The sequence below is a fragment of the Malaclemys terrapin genome, chromosome 1 (assembly GCF_027887155.1).
Source record: "Malaclemys terrapin pileata isolate rMalTer1 chromosome 1, rMalTer1.hap1, whole genome shotgun sequence".
NCBI classification, from domain to species: Eukaryota; Metazoa; Chordata; order Testudines; family Emydidae; genus Malaclemys; species Malaclemys terrapin.
Window position 1 is genome coordinate 87,175,252 of NC_071505.1, and position 13,917 is coordinate 87,189,168.

The 13,917-nt window shown below is 49.1% G+C and overlaps 1 protein-coding gene across 1 annotated transcript in view; it reads right to left on the reverse strand.

The window, feature by feature from the left end:
- The window catches only part of AGBL3 (AGBL carboxypeptidase 3), a 57,501-nt gene that overhangs the window by 18,925 nt on the left and 24,659 nt on the right, over window positions 1-13,917 (reverse strand). The window lies entirely within an intron of this gene.

The following is a 13,917-nucleotide window of genomic DNA, read 5'->3' on the forward strand; positions in this document are numbered from 1 at the left end:
CTATTGCCTGAAATCACAGTTATCCAAAATGATTTAGTGTCCCCCATGACATTTGGATAACCAAAGTCATACTGTAGTGCTTTGCATCCTGAGCTCTCGGGTAAACCACAAATGTGTGTGTCCTGGAATGAACTTTTGTGGGCATCTATATTAGGGGTGGGCAAACTTTTTGGCCCGTGGGCCACATCTGGGTGGGGAAATTGCATTCAAGGCCATGAATGTAGGGCTGGGGCAGAGGATTGGGGTGCGGAAGGGAATGCGGGGTGTGGGAGGGGGTGTGGTGTGCAGGAAGGGGCTCAGGGCAAGGGGTTGGGGCACAGGAGGGGTGCAAGGTGTCTGAGGGGGCTGAGGGCAGGGGGTTGGTGTCCACGAGGGGGTGCAGAGTGCAGAAGGGGGCTCAGGGCAGGGGGTTGGGGTGCAGGGAGGGGTGCAGAGTGTGGGAGGGGGTTCACAGCAGGGGGTTGGGGTGCAGGAGGGGTGCGGGGTACTGCAGGGGGCTCAGGGCAAGGGGTTGGGGTGCAGGAGCGGTGTGGCAGGGGGCTCAAGGCAGGGGGTTAGGGGGCTCAGGGCAGGGTGCAGGAGGGTTGCAGGAGTGGTTCGGGGTGTGGGCTCCAGCCCGGCGCTGCTTACCTGGAGTGGCTCCAGAGTGGCTGCGGTGGGCAGCAAGGCTAAGGCGGGCTCCCTGCCTGCCCTGGCCCCATACCACTCCCGGAAGCGGCCGGCACCACGTCCCTGTGGTCCCTGGGGGAGGAGGGGCAGAGGGCTCCGTGCGCTGCCCTCACCTGTGGGTATCTTCCCCAAAGCTCCCATTGGCCACGGTTCCCCGTTCCTGGCCAATGGGAGCTGCGGAAGGTGGATGCCTGCAGGCGAGGCCAGCGGGTGGAGCCCTCTGCCCCCCCCGCCCCTCCCAGGGGCTGCAGGGACGTGATGCCAGCAGCTTCCGTGAGCAGTGTGGGGCCATGACAGGCAGGGATCCTGCCTTACCCTTATGGCACCACGGGGGTGGCAATCCCGTGGGCTATATCCAAAGCCCTGATGGGCCAGATCCGGCCCGTGGCCTGTAGTTTGCCCTTGGTCTATATTAACACTTGTAAAGGTGTTATCTAAGTGCCAAATCACTTGAATCAGTTAACTCAGGTTACAACAGGACCACAAGAATACTCAGTGGCTTTTATAGTCAGCACAGGAGTAATGCTGATAGAATCAAAGTCAGCCCTCCTTGACTAGAACCATGGTCTTTTCTGGGTGGAATCAAGGAGAGGAATATATAAAGATACATCATTGTACTTTGCTATCATGGGATCATATAATTGAGTTTGAGCTTTACTGTTTTTTTTCTTTTTTAATTCAGGGGAGGGATTTTTGGTAAAAAAGCTCAGGTTTTGGGGAAGATTTTTCACACTGCTATCAGCTGGCTACTCCCCACAGCCCACCGGTCTTGGGTCACTCATTAGGATAAACATGCACAATGCTAACCTGATGGTTGGAGGTGGGGCAGAGGGAATGCAGAGTTTGAAAGTGTCAGGAAAAATCCAGTTTATTTTTGTATAAATCAGTATTTGCTGGTAAGTCTAGAATCTGTTTTAAATTTTTAGTCAGCTGGTTTTAACAAATAAATATTAATTCTTCACACCCATAACTGGAAATTTTTGACCTAAATATTTGGACATCTGGATTTATAATTCATAAGTGGATAACTCTTAGACTGAGGTTAAAGATGGCAATTCTTTGAGGAGGCCTGCAGGGCACAGAAATGCCAAATAAACTCCCACATAGAAAGATGTGGTGGATCAATCTCTGATAAGAAATAAATCTGATTGAATCAGAGTTAAAATAGTCATGGTAATTACACAGCACTAATGGTGTAATTTATAGTACACAGCATACATTGCTTGGTTTCTTTTGCATGGAGCAAATAGGGGTGGAAAAGCTTTAGTTTTAACCAAACATCATCAAAACGACCCAAAAGTTAGAGTCATCCAAATGAAATCATAGAATCAATCAGCCCAGTCATCCAGATGTGCATTTGTTTTTAAAGGATTTTAGGGGCAGGCCACTTTTGGTATATAGGTTTCAGTTTTTTAGCTTTCCTTTTACTGTTTGTATTATGTTAAAACAAACAGCTATAATAAATGGAAACTGTCAGGGACCCACATGAAAGACCCCCTAAGCTTATTTCTAGCAGCTTAGGTTAAAAACTTCCCTAAGGCACAAATCCTTTCCTTGTCCTTGGATGGGTACTGCTGGCACCACCAAGTGAGTTAGACAAAGATTCAGGAAAAGGACCACTTGGAGTTCCTGTTTCCCTAAAATATCCCCCCAAGTCCCTTCACCCCCCTTCCTGGGAAGGCTTGAGAATAATATACCAACCAAATAGGTAACCAAGGTGAGCAGAGACCAGACCCTTGGGTTTTTAGGACACTAAAAACCAATCAGATTCTTAAAAAAACAGAACTTAATTATAAAGAAAAAAGTAAAAGAAGCACCTCTGTAAAATCAGGATGGAAAGTAATTTTACAGGGTAATAAGATTCAAAACACAGAGGATTCTCCTCTAGGCAAAACTTTAAAGTTACAAAAAAACAGGAATAAACCTCCCTCTTAGCATAGGGACACTTCACAAGCTAAAACAAAAAGATAATCTAATGTATTTTCTTCCTATTACTTACAATTTGTAATCTTAGATGCCCTGATTCCTCGTTGACCCGGAAAGAACACACAGAGAGAGACAAAACAAAAACCTTTCCCCACAGATTTGAAAGTATCTTCTCCCCTTATTGGTCCTTTTGGTCAAGTGCCAACCAGGTTATTTGAGCTTCTTAACCCTTTACAGGTAAAGGAGGGATTTTATGCTACCCTTAGCTGTATGTTCATGACAGAAACTATTAGTGTTAACTGAAAATTACTATAATGAAAGTAACTCCCCCACAAAAGACTTCAAGGTAAAAAACAGTTTTGCCCAGTAGAAGGGGATTGAACATCTGAAGTACTGAACACTAATCCTTCATGCCAAGGGCATAAACCCCAATTCAAAAGAATGGTTAGGTATGTACTTAAATCCATCTCTACTCAGCAAAGCAATTCAGTTAAATATGCACTTAAGTCCCATTGCCTTCAATGCAAAGTGCTTTGTTGAACTGGCACTATAATTGCAAATGCTGCCCTCCAAAATAGCTACTATTGAGGGTAGGAACACCACTGTGTTAACATCACTTAGTGCTAGAATCATGACTGGTGCATGTGTTCTGGAAGGAAGTGCATCATCTGAACATTGTGAGACACAAGAACTTAGCATTAGGGAATGATGACTGACACATCAGCACATATGTAGGCACCATGAATTCTCATGCTGAATGCTGGTGGCATAGAATCTTAGGCCTGGTCTACACTACGGGTTTAGGTCGACTTTAGCAGCGTTAAACCGAATTAAGCCTGGACACGTCCACACAACGAGGCCCTTTCTTTCGAATTAAAGGGCCCTTTAAACCGGTTTCTTTACACCACCTCCGACGAGGGGATTAGCGATAAAACCGGCCTTTGCGGGTCGGAATTGGGGTAGTGTGGACGGAATTCGATGTTATTGGCCTCCGGGAGCTATCCCACAGTGCTTCATTGTGACCGCTCTGGACAGCGCTCTCAACTCAGATGCACTGACCAGGTAGACAGGAAAAGACCCGCGAAGGTTTGAATTTCATTTCCTGTTTGCCCAGCGTGGAGAGCACAGGTGACCACGCAGAGCTCATCAGCACAGGTAACCGTCATGGAGTCCTCCCAGGATCGCAAAAGAGCTCCAGCATGGACCGAACGGGAGGTACGAGATCTGCTCGCCATATGGGGAGATGAAGCAGTGATAGCTGAACTCCGTAGCAGTAAAAGAAATGGAAAAGTATTAGAAAAGATCTCCAAGGCCATGAAGGACCGAGGCCATAACAGGGACACACAGCAGTGCCGCGTGAAAATTAAGGAGCTAAGGCAAGCCTACCACAAAGCCAGAGAAGCAAACGGAAGGTCCGGGGCAGAGCCGCAAACTTGCCGCTACTACGCGGAGCTGCATGCGATCCTAGGGGGTGCAGCCACCACTACCCCAACCGTGTGCTATGACTCTCTCACTGGAGAAACACACAGGGAAGACGGTTCGGGGAACGAGGAAGATGACGATGGAGGTACTGTAGGTAGCTCACAGCAGCAAGGAAGCGGAGAAACCGGTTTCCCCAACAGCCAGGATATGTTTGTGACCCTGGACCTGGAACCAGTAACCCCCGAACTCACCCAAGACCCTCAGGGCACACAGGAGACCTCTGGTGAGTGTAACTTTGTAAATATTTGTAAACATTACAAAAAAAAAGCAAGCAAGTCTGTTAACGTGTATGGGGATGGAGCGGAAATCCTCCAGGGACATCTCCAGAAAGCTCTCCTGGTTGAAATGGGGTGATTTTATTAAGGGGGACATTCAGAGGCGCCCGTTCCTGCTCTTCTGACCAGAAATGTTCCCCGCTGTTAACCACGCGGTGGGGGGGAGGGGTGAAGTGATCATCCCAGAGAATCGTGTGTGTGTGTGTGTGGGGGGGTGGTTTACTTGTGTTTGTGCCGCATGTTAACCGGGAAACCGCAGCCCCCTCCTTTTACATTGAAACCCCATTTTAAATGGACAACCCAATTCATCCTTGATATGGGAAATGCGCTGCTGTTTGCAACCTTTCCCGCATGTTAAGAAGGTTAAAAAAGCCAAAACACTGTGGCCTACGATGGCTGCCTGCAAGCCGAAATATGCGACCTTGTAATGAAAGAGTGTACCCATTGTTCCCTAAAATGTGTCTTTTTTAACCACCTCTCCCTTCTCCTCCACCAGCTGCAAATGTTTCTCCTTCGCAGAGGCTCGTGAACATTAGAAAGAGAAAACGTAAGACGAGGGACGAGATGTTCACGGAGCTGCAGATGTCCGCCCAGGCTGATAGAGCACAGCAGAATGCGTGGAGGCAGTCAATGACGGAGATGAGAAAAGCCCAATATGAACGAGAGGAGAGGTGGCGGGCTGAATCGCGGGAAGAACAGAGCAAGTGGCGGGCTGAAGACGATAGGTGGCGTCAGCTTGCAGACAGACGGCAAGAGGCAATGCTCCGTCTGCTGGAGCATCAAAGTGATATGCTCGAGCATATGGTTGAGTTGCAGGAAAGGCAGCAGGAGCAGAGACCGCCGCTACAGCCCCTGTGTAACCAACAGCCCTCCTCCCCAAGTTCCATAGCCTCCTCACCCAGACGCCCAAGAACACGGTGGGGGGGCCTCCGTCCACCCAGTCACTCCACCCCAGATGATCGCCAAAGCATCAGAAGGCTGGCCTTCAATAAGAGTTAAAGTTTTAAAATGCAGTGTGTCCTTTTCCATCCCTCCTCCCCCACCCATCCCAGGCTACCTTGGCAATTATCCCCCTACCTCTGTAAGGAACTAATAAAGAATGCATGAATGTGAAAAAACAATGACTTTATTGCCTCTGCAAGGGGGAGGGGAGGGTGGGGTGGGGTGGTTGGTTTACAGGGAAGTAGAGTGAACCGGGTCGGGGGGGGGGGGTTTGCAGGGTTCATCAAGGAGAAACAAACAGAAGTTTCACACAGTAGCCTGGCCAGTCACAAAACTCGTTTTCAAAGCTTCTCTGATGCGCACCGCGCCCTGCTGTGCTCCTCTAACCGCCCTGGTGTCTGGCTGCGCGTAATCAGCGGCCAGGCGAGTTGCCTCAACCTCCCACCCCGCCATAAAGGTCTCCCCCTTACTCTCACAGATATTGTGGAGCGCACAGCAAGCAGCAATAACAATAGGGATATTCTTTTCGCTGAGGTCTGAGCGAGTCAGTAAGCTGCGCCAGCGCGCTTTTAAACGTCCAAATGCACATTCCACCACCATTCGGCACTTGCTCAGCCTGTAGTTGAACAGGTCCTGACTCCTGTCCAGGCTGCCTGTGTACGGCTTCATGAGCCATGGCATTAAGGGGTAGGCTGGGTCCCCAAGGATCACGATAGGCATTTCAACATCCCCAACGGTCACTTTCTGGTCCGGGAAGAAAGTCCCTTCCTCCAGCTTTCGAAACAGAGCAGAGTTCCTGAAGACGCGAGCATCATGTACCTTTCCCGGCCATCCCACGTTGATGTTGGTGAAACGTCCCTTGTGATCCACCAGGGCTTGCAGCAGCATTGAAAAGTACCCCTTGCGGTTTACGTAGTCGGTGGATTGGTGCTCCGGTGACAAGATAGGGATATGGATTCCGTCTATGGCCCCGCCACAGTTTGGGAATCCCATTTCAGCAAAACCATCCACTATTGACTGCACGTTGCCCAGAGTCACTACCCTTGCTATCACCAGGTCTTTCATTGCCCTGGCAAATTGGATCACAGCAGCCCCCACCGTAGATTTGCCCACTCCAAATTGATTCCCGACTGACCGGTAGCTGTCTGGCGTTGCAAGCTTCCACAGGGCTATCGCCACTCGCTTCTCAACTGTGAGGGCTGCTCTCATCTTGGTATTCTGGCGCTTCAGGGCAGGGGAAAGCAAGTCACAAAGTTCCATGAAAGTGGCCTTACGCATGCGAAAGTTTCGCAGCCACTGGGAATCGTCCCATACCTGCAGCACGATGCGATCCCACCAGTCTGTGCTTGTTTCCCGGGCCCAGAATCGGCGTTCCACGGTATCAACCTGCCCCAGTGACACCATGATTTCCACATTGCTGGGGCCTGTGCCTTGTGAGAGGTCTATGGCCATGTCAATTTCCTCATCACTCTCGTCGCCGTGCTGCAATCGCCTCCTCGCCTGGTCCGGGTTTCGCCTTGGCATGTTCTGGCTCTGCATATACTCCAGGACAATGCGCGTGGTGTTCATAGTGCTCATAATTGCCGCGGTGATCTGAGCGGGCTCCATGATCCCAGTGCTAGCTATGGCGCCTGGTCAGAAAAAAGGCGCGAAAGTAGTATCTGATGGACCAGGAGAAGGAGGGCGGGAGGGAGGGAGGGAGGGAGGGAGGGCCGAGTGACGACATGGCGTACAGGTACAGGAACAGGGAGAAACACAAACAACTGTCACACAGAATGGTCCCCCCAAAGATTAAACTGGAAACCCTGGGCTTAGCAGGCCGTTGATTTCACGGAGGAAGGGGAAGCAAATGAACACAGAACAAATCTATTTTTTACATCTTAAGGTGGCAGCCAACGCTGCAGCATGAGTGACAGCCATACCAGTACGATGATGATGGGTACCAATCATAATATACCATCATCTGCCAAAAGGCAAGGGGCTGCTGCTGTGTAGCAATGCAGCCCCACGTCTGCCAGCCCCACGTCCGCCAGCACCCAGCATCGCCCTCGGCCTCTTCTGGGTGCTTAGCAGACAATATTGGGCAATTGGCAGAAAATAGTATATTATGACTGGTAACCGTCATCATCGAGACAGTAGCATGTCTGCCCAGGTGGCCATGATTGACAGCCACTCCAGTACGATGACGACGGGTACCAGTCATAATATACCATCGCCTGCAAGGGGCTGGTGCAATGCAGCCCTACGGCTGCCAGCCCCACGGCTATCACTCATGCTACACCGTCTACCGCCAAAAGGCAGTTAGCAGCTGCTGCTGTGTAGCAATGCAGTCCCACGTCTGCCGGCACCCAGAGGACATATGGTGACGGTGAGCTCAGCTGTGCTGAGCGGGCTCCATGTTGTCTGCACAGGTAACCCAGGTAAAAAGGCGCGAATCTATTGTCTGCCGTTGCTGTGACGGGGGAGGGAGGGGCCTGACGACATGTACCCAGAACCGCCCGCGACACTGTTTTGCATCATCCGGGCATTGGGATCTCAACCCAGAATTCAAAGAAAAGGCGCGAACCGCTTCTCGGCTCGAGCTGTGGCGCAAACGTAGTATCTGACGGCCTAGGGGAAGGAGGGAGGGGGGCCGAGTGACGACATGGCGTACAGGCACAGGGAATTAAAATAAAGAACGGTGGCTGTGCATCAGGGAGAGACACAAACAACTGTCACAGACTGGTCCCCCCCAAAGATTAAACTGAAAACCCTGGGTTTAGCAGGCCGTTGATTTGACGGAGGGAGGGGGAAGCAAATGAATACAGAGAAAATCTATTTTTTACATCTTAAGACGACGGTGCAGCGTGACTGATAGCCCTCGGCATCTTTCTGGGTGCTTGGCAGCAAATACGGGGCGGTGTATGACGATGGTCTTCAGGCCTATTGCACGAGCTGCTGCTCAGGGAAGACTCTGCTAATGTGCGATGACCCGACTTGTAATAGGCCGGCTAACAGTCATAATACACCATTTACTGCCAAAAGGCAAGCCCCACGGCTGCCAGCACCCAGATCGCCGATGAAGGCTACCAGTCTACTGCACCGTCTACCGCCAAAAGGCAGTTAGCAGCTGCTGCTGTGTAGCAATGCAGTCCCACGTCTGCCGGCACCAAGAGGACATATGGTGACGGTGAGCTCAGCTGTGCTGAGCGGGCTCCATGTTGTCTGCACAGGTAACCCAGGTAACCCAGGTAAAAAGGCGCGAATCTATTGTCTGCCGTTGCTGTGACGGGGGAGGGAGGGGCCTGACGACATGTACCCAGAACCGCCCGCGACACTGTTTTGCATCATCCGGGCATTGGGATCTCAACCCAGAATTCCAAGGGGCGGCGGAGACTGCGGGAACTGTGGGATAGCTGTGGGATAGCTACCCATAGTGCAATGCTCCGGAAGTCGATGCTAGCCTCGTACTGTGGACGCGGTCTGCCGACTAGAGCACCTAGAGCATTTTATTGTGTGGACACACACAATCGGCTGTATACAACCGATTTCAATAAAACCGGCTTCTATAAATTCGAACTAATTTCGTAGTGTAGACATACCCATAGAAATGTAGGACTGGAAGGAACCTCGATAGTCCCCTGCACTGAGGCAGAACTAAGTACTATCAAGACCATCCTTGACAGGTGTTTGTCTAACCTGTTCTGAGACAATGACACAGATTCCACAGCCTCTTGAGGTAATTTGTTTCAGTGCTTAACTATCCTTACAGTTAGAAAGCTTTTCCTAATGTCTCAGATAAATCTTCCTTGCTGCAATTTAAGCCCATTGCTTCTTGTGCTGTCCTCAGTGGTTAAGCTGAACAATTTATTACCCTCCTCTTTATAACAACCTTTTGTGTACTTAAAGACTATTATCACATCGACCCTCAATCTTCTCTTCTCCAGACTAAACAAACCCAATTTTTTCAATATTTCCTTGTAGGTCATGTTTTCTAGATCTTTAATCATTTTTGTTGCTCTTCTCTGGACTTTCTCCAATCTGTCCACATCTTTCCCAAAGCGTGGTGCCCAGAACTGGGCACAGTACTCCAGTTGAGGCCTTATCTGTGCTGAGTAGAGTGAGTGGAAGAATTAATTCTCATGTCTTTCTTACAATGCTCCCACTAATACATCCCAGAATGATGTTAGCTTTTTTTGCAACAGTATTACATTGTTGACTCACATTTCGTTCGTGATCCACTATAAAAAAATGGTTTCAGAATGGTTACTAACCTTCCATAACTGTTGTTCTTCGAGATGTGTTGCTCATGTCCATTCCAATGTAGATGTGTTCTCGCCCCGAGCACCGCCACCAGAAAGTTTTCCCTCAACGGTATCCGTTGTGTTGGCTCTGGTGTCCCCTTGAGTTGCACCTTCATAGAACCAGTATATAGGGTCCTGCCACCCGTTCAGTTCCTTCTTGTGGGCTAACTCCGACAGAGGGGAAGGCAGGAGACAGGGGGTTGGAATAGACATGAGGAAAACATCTCGAAGAACAAGTTACGGAAGATTAGTAACCATTTTTTCTTCTTTGAGTGCTTGCTCATGTTCATTCCAATGTAGGTGACTCCCAAGCATCTGTGCAGATGGAAGGTTCAGAGTTCATTGGCTGACTGTAGAACTGCTTGGCCGAAATCCACATCATCTCTAGCTTGCTGGGTGATGGTGTAGTGTGATGCGAAAGTATGGACTGACAACCACGTTGCTGCTCTACAGATGTCCGGAATTGGAACTTCCGCCATAAACACTACCACCAATGCTTGAACTGTTATAGAATGGACTATCAACGGAAGAGCTAGGACCTTCACTAAGTTGTAGCATGTGTGGATACAGGAAGTGATTCATGATGAGATTCTCTAGGTCGAGACTGGATGGCCTTTCATTCTGTCCACAATGGATCTGAACAGCTGGACTTCCAAAAGGGTTTAGTCCTTTCTATATAAAAGGCTAGCGCACGCCTAACATCCAATGAGTGGAGTCTCTGTTCCTCCCTGTTAGTGCGTGGCTTAGGATAGAAGACTGGTAGAAAGCTATCCTAGTTACTATAGAATTGTGAGACCACCTTTAGCAGGAAGGATGGGTGTGGCCGCAGCTGTACCTTGTCCTTGAAGAAGACCGTATACGGTGGCTCAGAGGTAAGAGCTTGGATCTCTGAGACCCTTCTAGCAGAAGTAATGGTGATTAGGAAGGACACCTTCCGAGAGGTAGAGCAGAAAGCATGTTGTCAGTGGTTTGAACGGGGGTCCTGTTAGCCTTGCCAGCACCAAATTGAGGTCCCAGGGCACTGCTGGCTGGTATACCTGGGGGTACAGCCATTCCAGCCCCTTAAGGAATTGGCCACAGACTGAGTTTGAGAAGACCGGCCAGCCGTTCACCTGTGGGTGAAAGGCTCAGATTGCAGCTAGATGGACCCTTATGGATGACACCGTTAGGCCTTGCTGCTTTAAATGGAGAAGGTAATATAAAATGAAGGGCAGTGATGACTTGGTAGGTGAAAAACCCTTTTGTGCTGACCAAATCGAGAATTTCTTCCATTTTGTCAGGTAAGTGGCTCTAGTAGATGGCTTTCTGCTCCATAAAAGCACCTCGCGAATGGGCATGGAGCAAGCCAGTTCTGCTGGGTTCAGCCATGGAGCTTCCATGCCGTGCCATGATGTAGACAGCTGTGATTCTGAGAGATCAAGTCCGGAAACAGGGGCAAGCTGATTAGTGTGTCCACTGAGAAATCTAGGAGGGTGGTGAACCACTGCCGACACAGCCAGGCTGGGGCTATCAGGATAAGACGTGTCCTGTCCCTTCTGACCTTCAGCAGGATCCTGTGTATGAGAAGGATGAGAGGAAATGCATAGAAGAGTTGGTCTGTCCAACGGAGGAGAAAGGCATCTGTGAGCGACCCTGAGCTGTGGCCTAGGAAGGAGCAGAACTGAAGACACTTTCTGTTGTACTTAATGACGAACAGGTTTACCTGGGGAATTCCCCACCTCTGGAAAACAGTGTTCACGTCTGGGTGGCAAATGGACCACTTGTGATAGTTGGAAAAGGTTTTGTGAGGTGATCCACTAACTCATTCTGTGACCCAGGGAGGTAGGAGGCTTTGAGGTGGATCGAATGGGCTATACAGAATTCCCATAGGTGAAGTGTCTCCTGGCATAGGGGAAAGGAGCGCACTCTACCCTGCTTATGTAAAACATTGCTGTTGTGTTGTCTGTGAGGACTGACATGCAGTTGCCCTCCAGGTGGGGTTGGAACACCTGGCATGCTAGGTGTACAGCCCTCAGTTTCCTCACATTTATATGTAACGAGAGCTCCTCCGGGGACCAGAGGCCTTGAGTTCTGAGGGTCCCCTGATGCATCTGTGATGAAAGACATTGATGGTTGGGATCTCAAGAATGGGACTCCTGCACATACTATCCCTGTGTCCAGCCACCAAAGCAGGGTGGAAATCACTGACGGGGGAAGTGAGATCACTTTGTCCAGACAGTGTTGATCTGGTATATATACTGACGTTGGCCAAGACTGGAGAAGTCTGAGTCACAGTCTTGTGTGCTGAGTCACAATCTTGTGTGCATCGAATGGCTCGGAATGGCGGCACTGGGAGGGATAGTTAGTCCCTAGCTGCCTCAAACTTCTCCGGTGAAGATGGTAGTATCAGGGCTATCGAACCCTGGGAGAACCCAATGGTACCGGATCAACAGTGCCCTTCCCAGGGCTGGAGTCAACGGTACTGCATGCCCCACTGGTGTCTCTGAATGGCCCAGCATAGGTCGCACTCTATTGGTGTCTCTATGGCCCACAGACCTTGGAGTTGGAGAACGCCCCCAGTCAGTGTTTCTCTGCTTCTTTGTCAGCACCGGTGATGGAGAGTGGTGCCAAGAGTCCCGTCCTAGAGTTGACTTCCTCGGCGCTGGGGATTCATGTTGGTGCCGGGAGCCCTGGGCCGTAGGTGCAGCCCAGGGAGGCAGAATGGTGCTGTGCCTCCCTCAGAGACGCCAGGGCGCTTCTCACAGAAGTCAAAGTGCTCGGTGCCGAGTCCACATGACTTGGCTCCAAAGGGGGACAGAGCACTGCCTTCATGAGGAGGAACTTAAGTCTGGTGTCCCTACCCTTTTTTGTTCTGGGTTTGAAGCCCCTGCAGATCCTGCAACACTACTGCACGGGGCCTGCCCCAGGCTCTTAAGGCAGCTAGCGTGTGGGTCACTAACCGGTATCGGTTTATGGCACGACGCCCATGGTTTGAACTCCGGGGACTGAAGCATATCCTGGTGCTGGGGAAGGGCTAGCCCCACTTTGCTGCTGACTATACTAATTAACTAACTAATTAACTAACTAAAACTCAACTTTAAAAAGGTAACTATTTACATTGTACAAATCAAGTTCAATGTGAGAAGGTACTTGCGGGAAAAACGCAAGAACGAGCAGAAGTTCCAGCAACCGTCATGGGTGGTAAGAAGGAACTGAAGGGGCGGCGAGGGCCTATATATTGGTGCTATGAGGGCGTGACTTAAGGGGGCACCAGAGGCAACCCAATGGATACCACTGAGGGAAAACTTTCCAGTGGCAGTGCTTGGGGAGAGCACACACCTCCACTGGAATGGACATAGGCAAGCACTCGAAGAAGAACCCCCAGATCCTTTTCTGCAGTATTCCTTCATAGGCAGTTATTTCCCATTTTGTAATGCACAATTGATTATTCCTTCCTAAGTGTAGTAATTTGCATGTGTCCTTACTGAATTTCATGCTATTTATTTCAGACCATTTCTCGTCTGTCAAGATCATTTTGAATTCTCATTCTGTCCTCCAAAGCACTTGCAATCCCTCCCAGCTTGGTATCATCTGCAAACTTCATAAGTGTACTCTCTATGACATTCTTGTTATCCTTTATGTTCCCAGCTAGTTTAATCTCATTTTTTGCCTTGGCCTTTTTAATTTTGTCCCTACATGCCAGTGTTATTTTTTTTATATTTATCCTTCATAATTTGACCTAGTTTCCACTTTTGTATGACTCTTTTTTGAGTTTCAGATCATTGAAGATCTCTTGTTTAAGCCAGGATGGTCACTTACCATACTTCCTATCTTTCCTATGCTTTGGGATAGTTTTGTGCCCTTAATAATGTGTCTCTAAAAACTGTCAACTCTCCTGAACACTTTTTTTCCCTTTGCCTTGCTTCCCACAGGATCTTAACTACCAATTCTGAGTTTGCTAATGTCTGCCTTCTTGAAGTCCATTGTCTTTATTCTGCTGTCTTCCCTCCTACCATTTCTTAGACTCAAGAACTCTATCATTTCATGATCACTTTAATCTAAACTGCCTTCCACCTTCAACTTCTCAACCAGTTCCTCCCTGTTTGTCAGAATCAAATCTAGAACTGCCTCTCCCCTAGTCGCTTCCGCCACCTTCTGTAATAAAAAGTTGTCTCCAATGCATTCCAATGATGCATAATACGATCCTAGATCTGCTTATTCTTTTAAACTGCAAAAATATTTCTTTGTAAACAGAAAAGCTATGTTTTTCTTTTGAAATGGAAAACAAAATTCTGAAGAACTTAGTACAGAAGATTATGACAATTACAGAATATTATGTGAAAACCCTAATTTTGTTTACT